This window comes from Pseudophryne corroboree, chromosome 6 (assembly GCF_028390025.1).
Source record: "Pseudophryne corroboree isolate aPseCor3 chromosome 6, aPseCor3.hap2, whole genome shotgun sequence".
NCBI classification, from domain to species: domain Eukaryota; kingdom Metazoa; phylum Chordata; class Amphibia; order Anura; family Myobatrachidae; genus Pseudophryne; species Pseudophryne corroboree.
Genome location: NC_086449.1, coordinates 49,139,097 through 49,162,154, shown reverse-complemented (window position 1 = coordinate 49,162,154; position 23,058 = coordinate 49,139,097). Strand labels below are relative to the sequence as shown.

At 47.0% G+C, this 23,058-nt stretch overlaps 1 protein-coding gene across 2 annotated transcripts in view; it reads right to left on the bottom strand.

Annotated features, from left to right (window-relative positions):
* Positions 1–22,800, bottom strand: part of LOC134936059 (zinc finger protein 268-like) — a 44,375-nt gene extending 21,575 nt beyond the window's left edge. The window contains exon 1 of one of the 2 annotated variants that reach the window (XM_063930968.1): positions 22,658–22,800. The gene's annotated coding sequence lies outside the window, so the exon portion shown is untranslated. Of the gene's footprint in view, positions 1–13,000; positions 13,138–22,657 lie in introns of those variants that run through there. The other variant, XM_063930969.1, reaches the window with a different exon arrangement.
* Positions 22,801–23,058: the final 258 nt, after the last annotated feature.

Here is a 23,058-nt window from a genome sequence, read left to right as displayed (position 1 = left end):
ACATCCAAGAAAATCTACAGAAAGGATTCATCCGTCCCTCATCATCACCTGCTGGGGCAGGTTTCTTTTTTGTTAAAAAGAAAGATGGAGGACTACGTCCATGTATTGACTACCGGGAACTTAATGACATTACCATTAAGAACAGCTACCCGTTACCTCTTATTACCGAGTTATTTGATAGGGTCAAAGGAGCCCGCATCTTCACCAAGTTAGATCTCCGCGGTGCCTATAATCTCATCAGAATCCGCAGCGGTGATGAATGGAAGACGGCTTTGAATACTCGGGATGGCCATTACGAGTACCTGGTAATGCCATTCGGGTTGAGCAATGCTCCAGCAGTGTTCCAGCACTTTGTTAATGAAATCTTCCGTGACGTTCTGTACAAATATCTCGTAGTTTACCTGGACGATATCCTCATCTTCTCTCAAGACCTCTCCTCTCATCGTCTCCAAGTCCGTGAAGTTCTCCGACGTCTTCGTGAGAATCGTCTCTACGGCAAGTTGTCCAAGTGCACCTTCGAAGTTGCCTCCATACCCTTCCTGGGGTATATAATTTCTGGATCGGATCTTCAGATGGACCCGGCAAAATTGGAAGCCATTGCCAATTGGTCCATTCCGAATACTCTCAAGTCAATTCAACGATTCCTGGGCTTCGCCAATTATTATAGGAAATTCATCCGAGGCTTTTCAACTCTCATTGCTCCTATTACCAGCCTAACTCGAAAAGGGGCAGATCATTCCAACTGGTCAGAAGATGCCCTGGCTGCGTTTCAGAAAATCAAGATGGCTTTTATGACCGCACCAGTCTTGCTACAACCTGATGTTAATAAACCATTCGAGTTGGAGGTGGATGCCTCCACAGTAGGAGTGGGAGCTGTTCTCTCTCAGATAGGAGCTGACGGGAAGATCCATCCCTGTGGATTCTTTTCCCGCAAATTTCTTCCTGCTGAAGTTAATTATTCCATCGGAGATCAAGAGCTTCTGGCGATTAAACTGGCCCTTGAGGAATGGAGGTATCTCCTGGAAGGGGCAAAGTTTCCATTTAACATCTATACGGATCATAAAAACCTGCTCTATTTGAAGGCAGCTCAGTGCCTTAATCCTCGCCAGTCCCGATGGGCTATGTTCTTCTCCCGTTTTAATTTTAAGCTCCATTTCCGCCCAGGTTCTCAGAATACCAAAGCAGATGCCCTGTCTCGATCCATGGAATCCGAGGACGAGATGTCCGATCCAGTACCACGCTCCATCCTGGATCCTGTGGCGTTTACTCATCACAAGTTTCTCCAGCTCCGCCTCCTGGCAAGATTTTTGTTGCTCCTGAACTCCGTTCTAAGTTGCTGTCTTGGGCCCATCAGTCTAAATTTACTGGGCATCCTGGTGTCCTAAAGACTTTTAAATTTCTCTCCGGGACATACTGGTGGGCGAAGATGAAAGTTGACATCAAAGACTTTGTAGCTTCTTGTCCTAAATGTGTGCAGCACAAGACTCCTCGTCAGTCTCCAGCCGGTCAGTTACAGCCATTATCCATTCCCAGCCGCCCTTGGTCACATCTGTCGATGGATTTCATCTCTGACCTTCCTTCCTCCCAAGGATTCAATACCATCTGGGTAGTGGTCGACAGATTTACCAAAATGGCTCATTTTGTTCCACTCCAAGGACTTCCTTCAGCTCCAAAACTGGCTCAAATCTTCCTGCGGGAGATTTTCCGTTTACATGGACTACCCACTGAAATAATATCTGACCGTGGAGTTCAGTTTGTGGCAAGGTTTTGGAGAGCTCTCTGTTCTGCCATGCAGGTCCATCTCAAGTTCTCGTCAGCATATCATCCTCAGACGAATGGGCAGACAGAGAGGGTAAACCAGGAGTTGGAAACTTTCCTGAGACTGTACGTATCATCTTCCCAAGATGACTGGGTGGATTTGCTCCCGTGGGCTGAATTCGCTCACAATTTCCGCTACCACACAGCTACTGAAACTACTCCGTTCTTCGCTGTTTATGGGCAACATCCACGTGTTCCTGATTTTCAAGATCTTCCTAGCATCGATGTTCCTGCTGCCACTACTGTCCTCAGTCAGTTTTCGGCAATTTGGAGGAGGATTCATACTTCCCTCAAAAAGGCTTCTGCCCGATACAAGTTCTTTGCCGACCGCAAGAGACGTGCAGTTCCCAGCTTGAAACCAGGGGAAAAAGTCTGGCTGTCCACTCGGAATCTCCGTCTTAAAGTGCCTTCGATGAAGTTTGCACCACGCTTCATCGGTCCTTTCTCCATCGAAAGAGTTCTTAACCCTGTGGCTTACAAGCTCAAGTTACCCTCTTCATTACGAATTCCTAATGCTTTCCATGTCTCTCTCCTCAGACCATTAGTCCTGAATCACTTCCAAAGAGCTCTTCCAGCTGGCCCCAGCATTCCAACTCAGCGGGGCATAGAGTTCGAGATAGAGAAGATCCTGGACTCCCGTCACCGGTATGGTCGTCTGCAATATCTCATCGACTGGTCCGGCTATGGTCTTGAGGAGAGGAGTTGGGTGAACTCTGCTGATGTCCACGCTCCCAGGTTGGTCCGTGTTTTCCACAGGTCTCATCCTTCCAAGCCACGTGGGTGTCCGGTGCCCACCCATAAAGGAGGGGGTACTGTCAGGAATCGACTCACCGCTGTTATGTCGGTCCGCCGGAGCGGACTCCGTCCGGGGTCACTGCATGTTGCTGTCACCTGTCGCCCTGTTCGTGGATGCACCCTCAGGCCTGGAAGCGCCCCTGGAGTCAACGGGCGTGTGAGCGCGCCGCGTTCCTGCCGGGCCGCGGCATGGGCGCCGCCATGACAGTATTCCCCAGTGTAAGTGCGGCGGCCAATCCGGAGCTTGGCCGCACCCCCTTGTCTCACTCCAGCCAATGCCTGCCGGTCAGGGGGTATATCAGGAGCTGCTGGGTGAGGCAGAGGTTGTCCTGAACTTTGTGTCACTCCTGCGACTCGTGTGTTTGGACCTGTTATCCTGTTCCTCCGTGTTCCTGGATATTCCCCTGATCCTCCGTGTTCCTGGATACTCCCCTGTGTCTCCGTGTTCCTGGATATTCTCCTGTATCTGCTACTCTGTGGAACTACAAGCACCAGCACCACAGCAATACCTTTCTGGCTTCACACCTTCTACACCTGCAGTGTGCTCCAGCCATCAGCAGTAGAGACTCCCTATCCAGGTGCATTCCAACATCTCACCTGTGATTCAGCCTGCAAGCCGATTGTGCTTTCCACCAGCACAGTGGACATTAACACCACGTCTCCTGCATTGCTACCAGGTTTGCTACTATTATTCCCATCTCTGCTGGCTCCACGTTTTAACCATTCCGGTTTCATTTCCATGCTTCATACTTTGCCATAGACTTTCAGTTCTCAAACCATCATATACCATTGTCATTACCATTGCCGTTACCATTGCTATTTCCATTGCATTCGTTTGTTTTACTTTCTGCTGCATTATTATTATCTGGACTTTCTGTTACTAATAAACTACATTGTGCACATGCGCAGAAATCCAATACTGCCTCCTCACTTCATTCCTCCTACCTCCACTGACCCACTAGCGCCCCCTCCGGGGACACAAACAAAACCGTCTCTGACATAGGCCTGGGGATTTGGTATTACACTCTGCCAATCCAGACCTAGCAGTAAGACTGGAGTCAGTCATTTAGCTTGCTGGGGTTCTGTTACTACTCTGTGAACCTAGCAAGTTTGCGGCTGTATTCTAAGACTTGCCTGTCTAATCCTGTCTCACTGTGCTAGGTGTCAGGGGTCAGTTTAGTGGCAGTAAGCTAAAACCTGTGCACTGCAAGTGAGAAATAGGATTGTGGAGACTCCTTGTGTCTATCATTCCATCTCTGACCAAGGAGTTTACTGCCACACCCGTTGGTAACCCTTTAGGGTTTTGCTGTTGCCCTTAGCAACAGCATTTCGGGTTCTCTACGTATTAAAACACAACATCTTGCTTTTTACATCTGAGCAGTTCTAATACAAGGGAGATACCCAGTTCCTTAGCCTCTGGGCTTCCCTGTTCACTTTGTGTGTATTTTGTTACCCTATCACCTTCTGTGTACGTTATGTCATATTCCCCAGTTTGTGAGTCCATTTGTTTTGCATAACAGTTCAAACACCAGTACATTCCTGCAGACACTGGAGTGCATAACAGTTCTGACACCAGTACTTTCCTGCAGGCACTGGTGTGCATAACATATTCAGCAGCCTAATACTCCTGTTGAAATTTTGTGGGAATATGGAGCATACCCCTCAAAATACGTTGCAACAGGTGGTCGATCAGGTGCAGGTCCTGACTCGACAATTTAATGATTTGTCCATTAAAATGCACACCTCCCAGGCTGCTGGCGGATCTCCACAGCAGCAGCACCTGCAGGGGTTAAGGAGCCGAAAGTAAATCTCCCGGATCGTTTTTCTGGAGATCGCTCACAGTTCTTTTGTTTCAAGGAGAGCTGCAAGCTATACTTCCGGCTTAGGCCTCAGTCTTCTGGGTCGGAGATTCAGCGGGTGGGCATAGTGATTTCCTTGCTACAAGGAGACCCACAGGTCTGGGCATATGGGTTGCAGCCTGACTGTCCGTCGCTTAAAAGTGTTGATGCTTTTTTTACGGCACTGGGCATGTTGTATGATGACCCTGACAAGACGGCCTCAGCCGAGGCTCAGATTTCGATCCTTAAGCAAGGGCGAAGGCCAGTTGAGGTTTACTGTACGGAGTTTCGGAGGTTGGCCCATGATACCCAGTGGAATGACCCAGCCCTGAGACACCAGTACCGAAGAGGTCTTTCTAACCAGATAAAGGACCAACTGGTACAATATCACTTGCCTGATAGCTTGGATCAGCTCATGCAGTTATCCATCCGGGTGGATAGAGGGCTGAGAGAGCGTAGGCTTGAAAGGGAGACTGAGATTTCCTTCCTTCCCAAGGGAACCTCAGACTCTGAGGAATTTTCTGAGGAGCCTATGCAGATTGGGGCTACCCGCCTCTCCTCGCGTGAGAAGACGCGGAGGAGACAGCAGGGGTTGTGTTTGTACTGTGGGAATAAAGGTCATGTGGTAGTATCATGCCTAGAAAAGCCGGAAAACTTCAGGGCCTGAGGGTGATGGGAAATATCCCGTCAGGCCAGAAGTCAGAATTTCCCAAGAAGACTTTTATCATTCCGGTGACCTTGAAGATCCTCGGTCAAACTGTCAAGACTGAGGCCTTTGTGGACAGTGGGGCCGACGGGGTTTTTATGGACCGCCAATTCGCCCTGAAACACTCTGTTCCCTTAGTACCCTTGGCATCGGAAATTGAGATTTGTGGGTTAAACGGGGAACCATTATCCCAAGGTAAAATTACCTCTTGCACTAGCCAGATTTCTTTGTTTATTGGAGCCACACACTCTGAAAAATTGTCCTTTTATGTGACTGTCTGTACTTTTGCCCCATTGCCCTCATTTCGGTCTTGTTTGACCAGCTTCGTACTGCCACCATTTTTTCTAAGATTGACCTACGCGGTGCGTACAATCTAATCCGAATAAGAGAGGGGGATGAATGGAAGACTGCCTTTAATACCCACTCAGGGCATTATGAATATTTGGTGATGCCTTTTGGGCTCTGTAATGCCCCGGCAGTCTTCCAGGATTTCATGAATGATGTGCTCAGGGAATATTTGGATAGATTCTTAGTTGTATACTTAGATGACATCCTAATCTTCTCCCATTCCCTGGAGGAACATCGGAAGCATGTACGCTTAGTCCTCCAGAAACTCAGAGACCACCGGCTTGGGGCGAAGCTGGAGAAGTGCGAATTTGAAGTTCAGCAAATCGCATTTCTAGGATATATTATCTCCCCAGAAGGTTTCCAAATGGAGGGTTCCAAGGTACAGGCAGTCCTGGATTGGGTGCAGCCCACTAGTTTGAAGGCGCTTCAGCGTTTCCTGGGCTTTGCAAATTTTTATAGAGGATTTATCGCTGGATTTTCGTCTATAGTGGCGCCCTTGGTGGCACTCACTAAGAAAGGGGCGGATGTTGCTCACTGGTCTTGTGAGGCTAAAGCGGCTTTTGCCCGTCTCAAAAGGGCATTTGTTTCGGCCAAGGTGCTGCGACACCCAGATCCAGAGCGTCCTTTTGTGGTGGAGGTGGATGCCTCTGAGATGGGTATTGGGGCAGTGCTTTCTCAGATGGGAGTGTCTGATAATCGCCTTCATCCCTGTGCTTACTTTTCCCGTAAATTTTCGCCTGCCGAGATGAATTATGACGTGGGTAACCGGGAATTGTTGGCTATTAAGGATGCACTGGAGGAGTGGAGACACTGGCTTGAGGGGGCTAAGTTTGTGGTCTCAATTCTCACTGACCATAAGAATCTGGCATATTTAGAGTCAGCGAAGCGTCTCAATGCCAGGCAGGCACGATGGGCTTTGTTTTTTGCTCGCTTTAATTTTTTGATAACATATCGCCCTGGGTCAAAAAACATCAAGGCTGATGCGCTCTCGCGGAGTTTTGCTCCAATCCAGGAGACCACCGAGGAGCCGTTGCCCATTGTTTCCCCATCATGTATTAAAGTGGGCATTACCCAGGACCTCTTATCATTAGTCCTTAGAGCACAGGAGCAGGCTCCTCCAGACCTTCCGGTAGGTCTTTTGTTTGTGCCTCCTAGGTTAAGACAGCGAGTGTTCCTGGAATTCCATGCCAAGAAGTCGGCAGGTCACCCGGGTATTGCCAGAACTCGGGAGTTGCTATCTAGGGCGGTGTGGTGGCCCTCGGTGGCTAAGGATGTGGATCAGTGGGTTCGGGCATGTGACATCTGTGCCCGAAATAAGACTCCTAGAGGGGTTCCTGTTGGCCCATTACATCCACTCTCTATCCCATCTAAGCCATGGACCCACATTTCAATGGATTTTGTGGTGGACTTGCCCAAATCCTCGGGGATGACAGCCATCTGGGTTGTCGTTGACAGGTTTTCGAAGATGGCGCACTTCGTTCCACTGGTTGGGCTGCCATCAGCCAGACGCCTGTCTGAATTATTTATGCTGCATGTTGTGCGTCTCCACGGGTTGCCACTTGATGTGGTCTCTGACCGCGGATCCCAGTTTGTGGCCAAATTCTGGAGGGCATTTTGTTCCGATCTCCAGATTTCTGTCAGCTTGTCGTCAGGCTACCATCCGCAGTCTAATGGGCAGACTGAAAGGGTGAACCAGTCCTTGGAGCAGTTCCTCAGGTGTTATGTCTCCAAGTGTCAGACTGACTGGGTTGCTCATCTGTCCATGGCGGAGTTTGCCTATAACAACGCGGCTCACTCTGCTACAGGGATCTCTCCCTTCCTTTGTGTGTATGGGCATCATCCTAAGGCCAATTCTTTTGACCCCCTGGACTCCACGCCTGGTGGTTCCTCTGTGGTTTCGGTCCTTAGAGGTATTTGGCGGAAAGTGAAGAAAGCCCTTGTGTCTGTGTCATTAGTGACCAAAAGGGTTTTTGATAAGCGGAAAAGACCCTGCAGCTTCAAATTAGGAGACTTCGTCTGGTTGTCTACCAAGAATTTGAAGTTGAGACAGCCATCTCATAAGTTAGGGCCCCGGTTCATCGGCCCTTATAAGATCACCAGGGTTATCAATCCGGTGGCATTTCAGTTAGATCTGCCCCGTTCTTTGGGTATCAATAAAACATTTCATTGTTCCCTTTTAAAACGGGCGATTAGTAATCCTTCTTCCAGTGGAAGACCTTCCCCTCTTCTGATACGTGGCCAGAGGGAGTTTGTTGTTGAAAGGATTCTTGACTCCAAGGTGGTTCGGGGTCGGCTGTCATTTGTGGTGCACTGGAAGGGGTATGGCCCGGAGGAGCGGTCGTGGGTGCGCAGTTGTGATCTTCATGCCCCCAGACTGATACGCTCTTTCTTCTCGCAGTTCCCCGATAAACCCGGTGGTAGGGGTTCTTTGACCCCTCGTCAGAGGGGGGGTACTGTTAGGGTCTCCTGCCCTGTGCTGCCACGTCGTCATGGCAACCGGGAGACAAGTGCTAGTGGAGTAACCTGAGCGCAGCTGATACTCCGGTTCGGGTCTTTTGCTGTGCAGTGGTTATAGGCTCTGTGCACGGCAGGGGATCCGGTGCTGGTTTTTGTGCTCAGTCGGTGAGGTCTGAGTGGGGCGTGGACAGCACCTGCTTTATAAGGCCTCTTTTCAGGGTAAGCAGATGCTGCTGAATCTTTGTTGGTTAGTCAGTTCATGAAAGTTAGCCAGTACTGTGTAGCTTTGTATTTGTTTGTTGCTTACTGCAAATAGGCCTGGGGATTTGGTATTACACTCTGCCAATCCAGACCTAGCAGTAAGACTGGAGTCAGTCGTTTAGCTTGCTGGGGTTCTGTTACTACTCTGTGAACCTAGCAAGTTTGCGGCTGTATTCTAAGACTTGCCTGTCTAATCCTGTCTCACTGTGCTAGGTGTCAGGGGTCAGTTTAGTGGCAGTAAGCTAAAACCTGTGCACTGCAAGTGAGAAATAGGATTGTGGAGACTCTCCTTGTGTCTATCATTCCATCTCTGACCAAGGAGTTTACTGCCACACCCGTTGGTAACCCTTTAGGGTTTTGCTGTTGCCCTTAGCAACAGCATTTCGGGTTCTCTACGTATTAAAACACAACATCTTGCTTTTTACATCTGAGCAGTTCTAATACAAGGGAGATACCCAGTTCCTTAGCCTCTGGGCTTCCCTGTTCACTTTGTGTGTATTTTGTTACCCTATCACCTTCTGTGTACGTTATGTCATATTCCTCAGTTTGTGAGTCCATTTGTTTTGCATAACAGTTCAAACACCAGTACATTCCTGCAGACACTGGAGTGCATAACAGTTCTGACACCAGTACTTTCCTGCAGGCACTGGTGTGCATAACACATGGCTACATCTGTAAGGTCTTTGTCTTGTTTCTCCTATCCCATTCCCCTATATAACCAATCTGGCATAAACCAGATTTTACCTCAGGACTCACCTCATCAGTGTTTTCTGTTTGGTCTATCTTTGGGTTTTACTTCCTAGTTGTTAAGGCTCATTCCCTACCTTTCATTAATTTACAGAGCATTTTCACCTACTGACATCCGTTTTTCATCAATACCTAAAACTTAGACTGTTTTTTTCACTCTCGTTTTTGTAAGTTTCCTCCTCACCCTCTTACTCCCTATGAAAGCTATGGATGAACTAGTGGCAAATCTAGGGGTCTCATATCCTCTCTATATACCAGACAAATACAGGATTTTAATACCTATCTGTAAATCCTTTTCTCCTAGTCCGTAGAGGATGCTGGGGTCCAATTTATGACCATAGGGTATAGATGGTTCCGCTTGAGCCATGGGCACTTTAAGACTTTTTAAGGGTGTGAACTGGCTCCTCCCTCTATGCCCCTCCTCCAGACCTCATTTATAGGAACTGTGCCCAGGGAGATGGACATTTCGAGGAAAGAATTTACTTTTATACTAATGGTGAGATTCATACCAGCTCACACCTCAACCATGCTGCACAACATGGCATTCAACATAACACACGCCAACAGGCATGAACCATTTACAACAACATGCTGAAAACAAATGTAACACACTTGTGTAACTAACTGAACAAAACTGCAGCTAAAGTATGCACTGGGTCGGGCGCCGAGCATCCTCTACGGACTAGGAGAAAAGGATTTACTGGTAGGTATTAAAATCCTGTTTTCTCATACGTTCTAGAGAATGCTGGCGTCCATTTCATGACCATGGGGTTTATACCAAAGCTCCAGTACGGGCGGGAGAGTGCGGATGACCCTGCAGCACCGACTGACCAAACTTGAGGTCCTCATCGGCCAAAGTGTCAAACTTATAAAATTTAGCAAAAGTGTTTGACCCTGACCAAGTAGCTGCTCGGCAAAGTTGCAATGCTGAGACCACCCCGGGCAGCCGCCCAGGACGAGCTCACCTTCTAGTAGAATGGGCCTTCACCGTCGTAGGTAACGGCAATCCAGCCATAGAATGAGCGTGCTGAATCATACTTCTGATCCAGCACGCAATAGTCTGCTTAGAAGCAGGACACCCAAGCTTGCTGGGAGCATACAGGTCAAACAGAGCCTGTTTTCTGTAACCAAGCTGTTCTTGCAACATAAATCTTCAAAGCTCTAACCACATCTAGAGACTGTGACTCAGTGAAAGTGTCAGTAGCTACTGGCACCACAATAGGTTGCCATCCTTAAATGATTCACCCCCCCCCCCCTCAAAATACCTGCGGCGTTGGAGGGTGAGTACTGCTGTTCCGGGTCCGGGTGCGGGTGGGCGGCCGGGTCCGGGTGCGGGGCCGGGTCCGGGTGGGAGGGCGGCCGGCCAGGAATCGTCCAAGGCGCTTGTGTGCACTGTGCCGGCGTCTGACGTTAGATACCGGCGCCACTCAGCGCGCATAGCGCACACAAGCGCCTGCAGTGACCAGGGCCGGCTTCATGTTCGAATATGGCTGCGCCCATTAAGGGTGGCGCCCTGCGCGGCCGCTCTATTCGAACATGCCTAGAGCCGGCCCTGAGTATGACAATACTGCTTTTCTATCCTTTGGCTACGGGTGGCACAGCCAGGTGGCGCCACCTCCTTGCCTGGCGCCCCTGGCGAGTGCCATCCTGGCCAATGGGTAGATACACCCCTAACTGTATATGTATAGTGTTATCATATAGCAGGGACTCTGTCCTAGGTTATACACATGATACACTAGGGACTATATACCAATAACATCTATCTATATATATACTGTATATGTATAATGTGCAGTGTTATTATACTGCAGGGACTATGTCCTAGGTTATACACATGATACACTAGGCCCTATATACCAATAACATCTATCTCTATATATACTGTATATGTACAATGTGCAGTGTTATTATACTGCAGGGATACTGTCCTAGGTTATACACATGATACGCTAGGGACTATATACCAATAACATCTATCTCTATATATACTGTATATGTATAATGTGCAGTGTTATTATACAGAAGGGACTCTGTCCTAGGTTATATACATGATACACTAGGGACTATATACCAATAACATCTATCTCTATATATACTGTATATGTATAATGTGCAGTGTTATTATACAGCAGGGACGCTGCCCTAGGTTATACACATGATACACTAGGGACTACATACCAATAACATCTATCCCTATATATACTGTATATGTATAATGTGCAGTGATATTATACTGCAGGGATACTGTCCTAGGTTATATACATGATACACTAGGGACTATATACCAATAACATCTCTATATATACTGTATATGTATAATGTGCAGTGTTATTATACAGCAGGGACGCTGTCCTAGGTTACACACATGATACACTAGGGACTATATACCAATAACATCCATCTCTATATATACTGTATATGTATAATGTGCAGTGTTATTATACAGCAGGGACGCTGCCCTAGGTTATACACATGATACGCTAGGGACTATATACCAATAACATCTATCTCTATATATACTGTATATGTATAATGTGCAGTGTTATTATACAGCAGGGATACTGTCCTAGGTTATATACATGATACGCTAGGGACTATATACCAATAACATCTATTTCTATATATACTGTATATGTATAATGTGCAGTGTTATTATACAGCAGGGACGCTGCCCTAGGTTATACACATGATACACTAGGGACTATATACCAATAACATCTATCTATATATATATACTGTATATGTATAATGTGCAGTGTTATTATACAGCAGGGATACTGTCCTAGGTTATACACATGATACGCTAGGGACTATATACCAATAACATCTATTTCTATATATACTGTATATGTATAATGTGCAGTGTTATTATACAGCAGGGAGTCTGTCCTAGGTTATACACATGATACACTAGGGACTATATACCAATAACATCTATCTATATATATATATACTGTATATGTATAATGTGCAGTGTTATTATACAGCAGGGATACTGTCCTAGGTTATATACATGATACACTAGGGACTATATACCAATAACATCTATTTCTATATATACTGTATATGTATAATGTGCAGTGTTATTATACAGCAGGGAGTCTGTCCTAGGTTATACACATGATACACTAGGGACTATATACCAATAACATCTATCTATATATATATATACTGTATATGTATAATGTGCAGTGTTATTATACAGCAGGGATACTGTCCTAGGTTATATACATGATACACTAGGGACTATATACCAATAACATCTATCTCTATATATACTGTATATGTTTAATGTGCAGTGTTATTATACAGCAGGGACTCTGTCCTAGGTTATACACATGATACACTAGGGACTATATACCAATAACATCTATCTCTATATATACTGTATATGTATAATGTGCAGTGTTATTATACAGCAGGGATACTGTCCTAGGTTATATACATGATACACTAGGGACTATATGCCAATAACATCTATCTCTATATATACTGTATATGTATAATGTGCAGTGTTATTATACAGCAGGGATACTGTCCTAGGTTATATACATGATACACTAGGGACTATATACCAATAACATCTATCTATATATATACTGTATATGTATAATGTGCAGTGTTATTATACAGCAGGGACTCTGTCCTAGGTTATACACATGATACACTAGGGACTATATACCAATAACATCTATCTCTATATATACTGTATATGTATAATGTGCAGTGTTATTATACAGCAGGGACGCTGCCCTAGGTTATACACCTGATACACTAGGGACTACATACCAATAACATCTATCCCTATATATACTGTATATGTATAATGTGCAGTGTTATTATACAGCAGGGACGCTGCCCTAGGTTATACACATGATACACTAGGGACTTTGGGGTCCAGTTACTAACAGTACTCTGCTCCCTGCGCTATTCCTCCTCCTGCTCGCCTGCTTAACGCTGTGTTTCTGGGTGCAGTTACCGCTTCTATTACTAAGATTCTGCTAGATGAAGCGGCTGAACGGTAACTCACCCTCCCTGCGATGACTGTCCTAGTTCATAACGCTGGTATACTGCGCATGTGCAGTTTCCCTTGGCCAATCCCAGGCGGACCTGCTGTGATTGATTGAGAAACGCTCCTCACACACTTCACAGCTGCATCAGCCTGCCTCGAGGACACAGAGTGAAGCCACGTCAGCTGACCTGCTCCAGCAGGATTTTTTTTTTACAAACAAGAAAAACTTTAATCAGAAAACAAAAAACGAACACTGCAGGTCAGCAGACAACGGCTCTGTGCTGCAGGGAGGGCTGTTAACGGCAGCTAAACCTGACGAAGCAGGTACAGGAGGAAAGGGGCAGCGGTGACTCATCAGAGGTTTTAGTAATAGCAGAGGGGAATATCGCCGCCATAGTAGCCTATGGCAGTGCGATAGTAGGCACAGTACTTAGCACAGGCAGATAACAGGCAGTGAAAATGCTTTAGTACATGCAGAGAAGCGATATGTACAAGCATTTTCACTGAATTTTTCGTTGTGGAGGCTTATCTCCGTTTAGTAACTGGACCCCTATATACCAATAACATCTATCTCTATATATACTGTATATGTATAATGTGCAGTGTTATTATACAGCAGGGATACTGTCCTAGGTTATACACATGATACGCTAGGGACTATATACCAATAACATCTCTCTATATATACTGTATATGTATAATGTGCAGTGTTATTATACAGCAGGGACTCTGTCCTAGGTTATATACATGATACGCTGGGGACTATATACCAATAACATCACTCTCTATATATACTGTATATGTATAATGTACAGTGTTATTATACAGCAGGGACTCTGCCCTAGGTTATACACATGATACACACTAGGGACTATATACCAATAACATCTATCTATATATATACTGTATATGTATAATGTGCAGTGTTATTATACAGCAGGGACTCTGTCCTAGGTTATACACATGATACACTAGGGACTATATACCAATAACATCTATCTATATATATACTGTATATGTATAATGTGCAGTGTTATTATACAGCAGGGATACTGTCCTAGGTTATATACATGATACACTAGGGACTATATACTAATAACATCTATCTCTATATATACACTGTATATGTATAATGTGCACAGTGTTATTATACAGCAGGGACGCTGTCCTAGGTTATACACATGATACACTAGGGACTATATACCAATAACATCTCTCTCTATATATACTGTATATGTATAATGTGCAGTGTTATTATACAGCAGGGACGCTGTCCTAGGTTATACACATGATACACTAGGGACTATATACCAATAACATCTCTCTCTATATATACTGTATATGTATAATGTGCAGTGTTATTATACAGCAGGGACGCTGTCCTAGGTTATATACATGATACACTAGGGACTATATACCAATAACATCTCTCTCTATATATACTGTATATGTATAATGTGCAGTGTTATTATACAGCAGGGACCAGAGGCGTAACTAGGGTAGGGCGAGTGGGGCACGTGCCCTGGGCGCCCTGGCAGGCCCAGGAGAGGGGGGCGCCGCCGGCGTCCAGGGCATCATGCCCCACTCGCCCCGTTACACCTAAATGTGAGGGGAGAAGAGAGCACAGCGTCTCTCCCTCCCCTCACCGCCGCTGGAGCACGAGCAGCGCTGCCAGCAGCGCTGCCGTGTCCGGTCTCCGGCGCTAGCCAATCAGGGCTTGCGGACCGGCTCCTGATTGGCTGCCGGTCCGCGAGCTCTGATTGGCTAGCGAACCGGCGCCAGACGGCCGCCGGCGTCCGGAGACCTGGAGCAGCGCCAGCGAGGGAAAGGAGAAGCGCTGCTCTCCTCCCCTCACAGCCACAGGTGAGTGACAGGGCATGGGGGGAAGTCCGGCGGCAGAACTGGGGGGGGGGGACGGACGGACCTGGCACTGTGGGGCACAGTAACTGGCACTGTGGGGCATGTAACTGGCACTGTATCTGGCACTGTGGGGCATGTATCCAGCACTGTGGGGCACTGTAACTGGCGCTGTGGGGCACTGTATCTGGCACTGTCGGGCATTGTATCCAGCACTGTCGGGCATTGTATCCAGCACTGTGGGGCATGTAACTGGCACTGTGGGGCATGTAACTGGCACTGTGGGGCACTGTAACTGGCACTGTATCTGGCACTGTGGGGCATGTATCCAGCACTGTGGGGCACTGTAACTGGCGCTGTGGGGCACTGTGGGGCATTGTATCCAGCACTGTGGGGCATGTAACTGGCACTGTGGGGCACTGTAACTGGCACTATGGGGCATGTATCCGGCACTGTGGGGCACTGTAACTGGCACTGTGGGGCACTGTAACTGGCACTGTGGGGCATGTAACTGGCACTGTGGGGCACTGTATCTGGCACTGTGGGGCATGTATCCAGCACTGTGGGGCACTGTAACTGGCGCTGTGGGGCACTGTATCTGGCACTGTCGGGCATTGTATCCAGCACTGTGGGGCATGTAACTGGCACTGTGGGGCATGTAACTGGCACTGTGGGGCACTGTAACTGGCACTGTGGGGCACTGTAACTGGCACTGTGGGGCATGTAACTGGCACTGTGGGGCACTGTATCTGGCACTGTGGGGCATGTATCCAGCACTGTGGGGCACTGTAACTGGCGCTGTGGGGCACTGTATCTGGCACTGTCGGGCATTGTATCCAGCACTGTCGGGCATTGTATCCAGCACTGTGGGGCATGTAACTGGCACTGTGGGGCATGTATCCAGCACTGTGGGGCACTGTAACTGGCGCTGTGGGGCACTGTATCTGGCACTGTCGGGCATTGTATCCAGCACTGTGGGGCATGTAACTGGCACTGTGGGGCATGTAACTGGCACTGTGGGGCACTGTAACTGGCACTGTGGGGCATGTAACTGGCACTGTGGGGCACTGTATCTGGCACTGTGGGGCATGTATCCAGCACTGTGGGGCACTGTAACTGGCGCTGTGGGGCACTGTATCTGGCACTGTCGGGCATTGTATCCAGCACTGTCGGGCATTGTATCCAGCACTGTGGGGCATGTAACTGGCACTGTGGGGCATGTAACTGGCACTGTGGGGCACTGTAACTGGCACTGTGGGGCACTGTAACTGGCACTGTGGGGCACTGTAACTGGCACTGTATCTGGCACTGTGGGGCATGTATCCAGCACTGTGGGGCACTGTAACTGGCGCTGTGGGGCACTGTGGGGCATTGTATCCAGCACTGTGGGGCATGTAACTGGCACTGTGGGGCACTGTAACTGGCACTATGGGGCATGTATCCGGCACTGTGGGGCACTGTAACTGGCACTGTGGGGCACTGTAACTGGCACTGTGGGGCACTGTAACTGGCACTGTGGGGCATGTAACTGGCACTGTGGGGCACTGTATCCGGCACTGTGGGGCACTGTATCCGGCACTGTGGGGCACTGTAACTGGCACTGTAACTGGCACTGAGTGGGGCATTGTATCCGGCACTGAGTGGGGCATTGTATCCGGCACTGAGTGGGGCATTGTATCCGGCACTGAGTGGGGCATTGTATCTGGCACTGAGTGGGGCATGTATCTGGCACCGTGGGGCAATGTAACTGGCACTGTGGGCCATTTTCAGTGGCCACACCCCTTCTGGAGCGTAGCCACACCCCTTCTTGAGTGTGACCACGCCCATTTTTTTTGACGCGCGCCTTCGGCGCGCGCACATGCTTTTTTGGGTGTTTTTTTTTTTTTTTAAGGGGGGGGGGGGGGGCGCCATTTTCCATCTTGCCCTGGGCTCCAGAAACCCTAGTTACGCCTCTGGCAGGGACGCTGTCCTAGGTTATACACATGATACACTAGGGACTATATACCAATAACATCTCTCTCTATATATACTGTATATGTATAATGTGCAGTGTTATTATACAGCAGGGACGCTGTCCTAGGTTATATACATGATACACTAGGGACTATATACCAATAACATCTATCTCTATATATACTGTATATGTATAATGTGCAGTGTTATTATACAGCAGGGATGCTGCCCTAGGTTATATACATGATACACTAGGGACTATATACCAATAACATCTATCTCTATATATACTGTATATGTATAATGTGCAGTGTTATTATACAGCAGGGACTCTGTCCTAGGTTATATACATAATACGCTAGGGACTATATACCAATAACATCTATCTCTATATATACTGTATATGTATAATGTGCAGTGTTATTACACAGCAGGGACTCTGTCCTAGGTTATATACATGATACGCTGGGGACTATATACCAATAACATCTATCTCTATATATACTGTATATGTATAATGTGCAGTGTTATTATACAGCAGGGACTCTGTCCTAGGTTATACACTGATACACTAGGTACTATATACCAATAACATCTATCTCTATATATACTGTATATGTATAATGTGCAGTGTTATTATACAGCAGGGACTCTGTCCTAGGTTATACACATGATACACTAGGGACTATATACCAATAACATCTATCTCTATATATACTGTATATGTATAATGTGCAGTGTTATTATACAGCAGGGACTCTGTCCTAGGTTATACACATGATACACTAGGGACTATATACCAATAACATCTATCTCTATATATACTGTATATGTATAATGTGCAGTGTTATTATACAGCAGGGATACTGTCCTAGGTTATATACATGATACACTAGGGACTATATACCAATAACATCTATCTCTATATATACTGTATATGTATAATGTGCAGTGTTATTATACAGCAGGGACTCTGTCCTAGGTTATATACATGATACACTAGGGACTATATACCAATAACATCTATCTCTATATATACTGTATATGTATAATGTGCGGTGTTATTATACAGCAGGGACGCTGCCCTAGGTTATACACATGATACACACTAGGGACTATATACCAATAACATCTATCTCTATATATACTGTATATGTATAATGTGCAGTGTTATTATACAGCAGGGACTCTGCCCTAAGTTATACACATGATACACTAGGGACTATATACCAATAACATCTATCTCTATATATACTGTATATGTATAATGTGCAGTGTTATTATACAGCAGGGACGCTGTCCTAGGTTATACACATGATACACTAGGGACTATATACCAATAACATCTATCTCTATATATACTGTATATGTATAATGTGCAGTGTTATTATACAGCAGGGATACTGTCCTAGGTTATACACATGATACACTAGGGACTATATACCAATAACATCTATCTCTATATATACTGTATATGTATAATGTGCAGTGTTATTATACAGCAGGGATACTGTCCTAGGTTATACACATGATATGCTAGGGACTATATACCAATAACATCTCTCTCTATATATACTGTATATGTATAATGTGCAGTGTTATTATACATCAGGGACGCTGTCCTAGGTTATACACATGATACACTAGGGACTATATACCAATATACACCTTGTGGCGCCCAGTGCGAAAGTTTCCACTGCCCCCCCCCCCCCCCGCATTTCAAAAAGTAGGGGCGTGGCTTCATAGGGGAGGGACGTTGCCACATTTATGCCCCCAGATTTGCCCCAAGTAGTTGTGCCCTCCAGTTGATTTGCCCCCAGTAGCTGTGCTCTCTGTTGCTGTGCCCCCTGTTGTTTCGACCCCAGTAGTTGTGTCCCGTCACTTTGCCCTCAGTAGTTGTGTCCCGTCGATGTGTCCCCAGCTGCTGTGCCCTCTGCTGCTGTGCCTTCTGCTGCTGTGCCCTCTGTTGCTTTGCCCCAGTAGTTGTGCCCTCTGTAGCTGTGCCCCATTGCTTTGCCCCAGTAGATTTGCCCCAGTAGTTGTGCCCCCAGTTGCTTTGCCACAGTAGTTGTGCCCTCTGCTGCTGTGTCCCCTGTAGCTGTGCCCAATAGTTGTGCCCTCTGCTGCTGTGCCCCCAATAGTTGTGCCCTCTGCTGCTGTGCCCCAGACAGTTGTGCCCTCATATGCTGTGCCCCCTGTTGCAGTGCCCCTAATAGTTGTGCCCTCTGCTGCTGTGACCCCAATAGTTGTGCCCTCTGTTGCCGTTACCCCGACAGTTGTGCCCTCTGCTGCTGTGCCCCGTTGTGCCCTTTGCTGCTGTGCCCCCTGTTAACACACACACACAAAAATAAAAAAAACAATACTTACCACTGCCCCGCTCCTGCTTCCTGACCACTGCTGCTGCTCCGTCTGGCCGCCGGCTCCTCTCTATGGGAGAGATGTCATGACGTCTCTCCCATAGCAGCGCCGCACAGACACTAGAGGTCAATCCTGACCTCTAGTGTCTGTCACTGGAGCCGGCTGCAGCGGACGCCCACATAGCCCACGACGTCCGAGGTTACTGCGGCCGCAGCGCACCGGGCGCAGGCACTGCTTGCCCGCCCCAAGGGCCGCTCCTGATCTCTATATATACTGTATATGTATAATGTGCAGTGTTATTATACAGCAGGGACTATGTCCTAGGTTATACACATGATACGCTAGGGACTATATACCAATAACATCTATCTCTATATATACTGTATATGTATAATGTGCAGTGTTATTATACAGCAGGGACTATGTCCTAGGTTATACACATGATACGCTAGGGACTATATACCAATAACATATCTATCTATATATCTATATCTATATATATATATATATATATATATATATATATATAGTAGTGGGAAAGAAGAACAAGCGCCATATGGTGCAGTATTTTTAAAATAATGTGTTACATATATAATAATTTAAAGGTCCGTACCAAATAACCACTTGTGTTCGTGCCTATCACTCCTTTATCCAATAGGAGTTTACCACCAAATATCACCTTGTATTGTGATATAGCAAATCCTGGTTCAGTAGGTATATTCCACCTGCTGCCAGACACAGCAATGGCTGCTCTCTGCTCCTGCTGCCTTGTGGGAATGATATCATTCCCACAAGGCAGCAGGAGCAGAGAGCAGCCATATTTGGTGGTAAACTCCTATTGGATAAAGGAGTGATAGGCACGAACACAAGTGGTTATCTGGTACGGACCTTTTCAATTATTATATATGTAACACATTATTTTAAAAATACTGCAACATATGGTGCTTGTTCTTCTTTCCCAATACTATAGAATTTCCAATGACTGAACATACCTGGGTCATTTTCTGAGGAACTGAGCTGCCGCCAGGAAGTCTGGAGTGTGCCTATAGGATTTAGATGATCCTACCATTTTACTGTGGACATTGACTTTTTAAGAAAGATTTCTAAATTGCTCATTTCTGACCCCTAGTGGGCATTTCCGATTGTTGGATAAACGCACTGATCTATAAAAACAAATTGTCGCTATATATATATATATATATATATATATATATATATATATATTTTTTTTTTTTTATCTATCTATCTATCTATATATATATATATATATATATATATATATATATATACACACACTGTATATGTGAAATGTGCAGTGATATTATACAGGAGGGACTCTATCCTAGGTTAATAGGTGTGCGCAGCACATTTTATTAGGGGGTGCACCGTCAGTGGGATGTGTCTAGCACCGCCTTTTGGGCGTGTCTAGCACCATCTATTGATGGTCAACGCAATATAAAATGTTCACCCTTGTACCAATCCTAATAAAGCAGATACATTGTCAGATGTTGTGGTGTGCACCAAACAAACACCCCTCATGGCACTCACTGTAATTACACTGCTCCTCCTCAGCCTGGTCTGGCTCCCCCTCTCTTTCCCCTGCAAGCTGCAGCAGCTTACTTACAAGTCAGCCACTCACTGACACTGACAGTCGCAGACTAGTACTGCTGCTGCTGGAAAAACGAGTGACGTGTCTGGTGTTGGCATAGCATAGGAGAGAGGTGGGCATGTGGCGGGTAATCACATCACATCATGCTGTTTTTGTACATGGAGGTGGAGCTGGGAGTTTGAAAGCCAGTGGCAGTGGCACCCTTGATTAACCTAGGCGTCCGGTCAGTAATACAGTCCTGACAGGGTGCAGCGCAGAGGAGACAGTAATCAGCTTGTTCGGCGATCGCTACATCAGGCATGTGAGATCAGGGTGTCAGACATTAGGGGGTGCCTGTGCGCACCAGGAATCCCCCCTGCTCACACCTATGCCTAGGTTATATACATGATACACTAGCATACCTCCCAACATCCACAACGGATAAAACAGGACACTCTGTGAGCTGCTGGCCATGCCTCAGTCCCTTTGCCTCATGGGAATAGACGATGTGCACAATATCTATTCATTGCTGCTCTGCACTAAGCAGAGCAGTGAGTGACAGGAGCCTCCCCACTGCCCCTCCCTCCAATACCGTGGGACACTGTGGCCCATGGGAGGGATAGCGGGACTGTCCCTCAAAAATCGGGACAGTTGCGAGGTATGCACTAGGGACTATGGGGGTCATTCAGGCTGATTATCGAACAGCTGCACATGAGCAGGGTTTGTATTGCACATGCGTGAGTAATAATAGCAACAGTAAATGCGCACACATCGTGATCACAATGCAGACGCTGATTGACTGGCGTTTCTGGGCGGAAACCTGCCATTTTCTGGGTGTGTGTGAGAAAACGCAGGCGTCCCAGTTGTTTTTAAGGAGGGCCTCTGACATCAGCGATGATCACTTCCAGCCTCTTGTGTCACAAGAATTGTAGCCGACCTTACCTGGCGCAGATAGGAATAATCTTCCATGTTCCGGTAATTGCGCATGGTTCTGCGATCAGATCAAATTCTGGGCGGCAACTATTTGATCGCAGAAACTGCTTTTTATCAGAAATTGCAATTCTTACTGCATAAGGGGCCTAATTCAGACCTGACTGCAACAGCAAAATATTTATCTAATGGGCAAAATCATGGGGGTCATTCCGAGTTGATAGTAGCTGTGCTAAATTTAGCACAGATACGATCAGGAACACAGACATGCGGGGGGACGCCCAGCACAGGGCTAGCCCATCCCGCATGTCAATCCCTTCCTCGTCGCTGAAGTACAATAGCATCGCACAGCGGCCATGCTATTGTACTTCATGAGTAGCTCCCGGCCAGTGCAGCTTTTACGCGCAGGCTGGGAGCTACTTGTCACTGCCCTGGTCACAGCAGCTGCGCGTGACATCACGCAGCCGCTGCGGTCCAGCCCCCCCCCCCTTCCCGCGCACGGTCCAGCCACACCTGCGTTAGCCGGACTGTGCCCACAGAACGGCGGCCAAACGCCACCGTGCCACCTTCTCCCACCCAGCGACCACTTCTGCCTGTCAATCATCAGCTGTCAGCCATGCCCACCCATGCAGTGCACATAGTTTTGCCCATTAGAGAAAGATTTTGCTTTTGCAATCAGGTCTGAATTAGACCTTACGTCCCACGTGTGGGGAGCTGGTCACACATACCATATATGGTGTCCACAGATGTCTCTCACATACCTCCAAACATGACCCTCTCCAGGAGGGACAGAATGCTCTGCTCCTGGACTTCTCTTAATTTATGATTGTCATCACCTGTGCTGAAACACCTTTCTTATCCATTAACTAGTTCAACACAGGTGACGGCAATCTTAAATTATAAGAAAAGTCCAGAAGCAGAGCATCGTGTCCCTCCTGGAGAGGGTCATGTCGGGAGGTATGCTCTCATACACCAGGCACATCGCTCACCTCACTGCCGGTCACCGTCACCTCCTCTCCCGTCGGCTCCACTGAAATGTGTCGTGTCCAATGAGTGAAAAACAAGGCCAGCACCAGCGTCCTCACTCCTGCTCCTCTCTCCACACACACAGGAAACTTCTCCTCCCCCCTCCTTCCCCTAATCCATGTCCTCCACTCTGAGCTCACACAGAGCCTCTCTCTCACTCCCTGATTGTATTAACTCCTTCAGCTCCTGAAGTGGTGACAGCCCCATAGTAAAGCAGGATAATGCAATGTATTACAGGACTAGGCATTTTCTCTTAGACATAACATGTACATGTACACACACACACATATATATATATATATATATATATATATCATACTTGCCTATCTGACCCTCTCCATGAGGGAGACAATGCTCTGTTCCT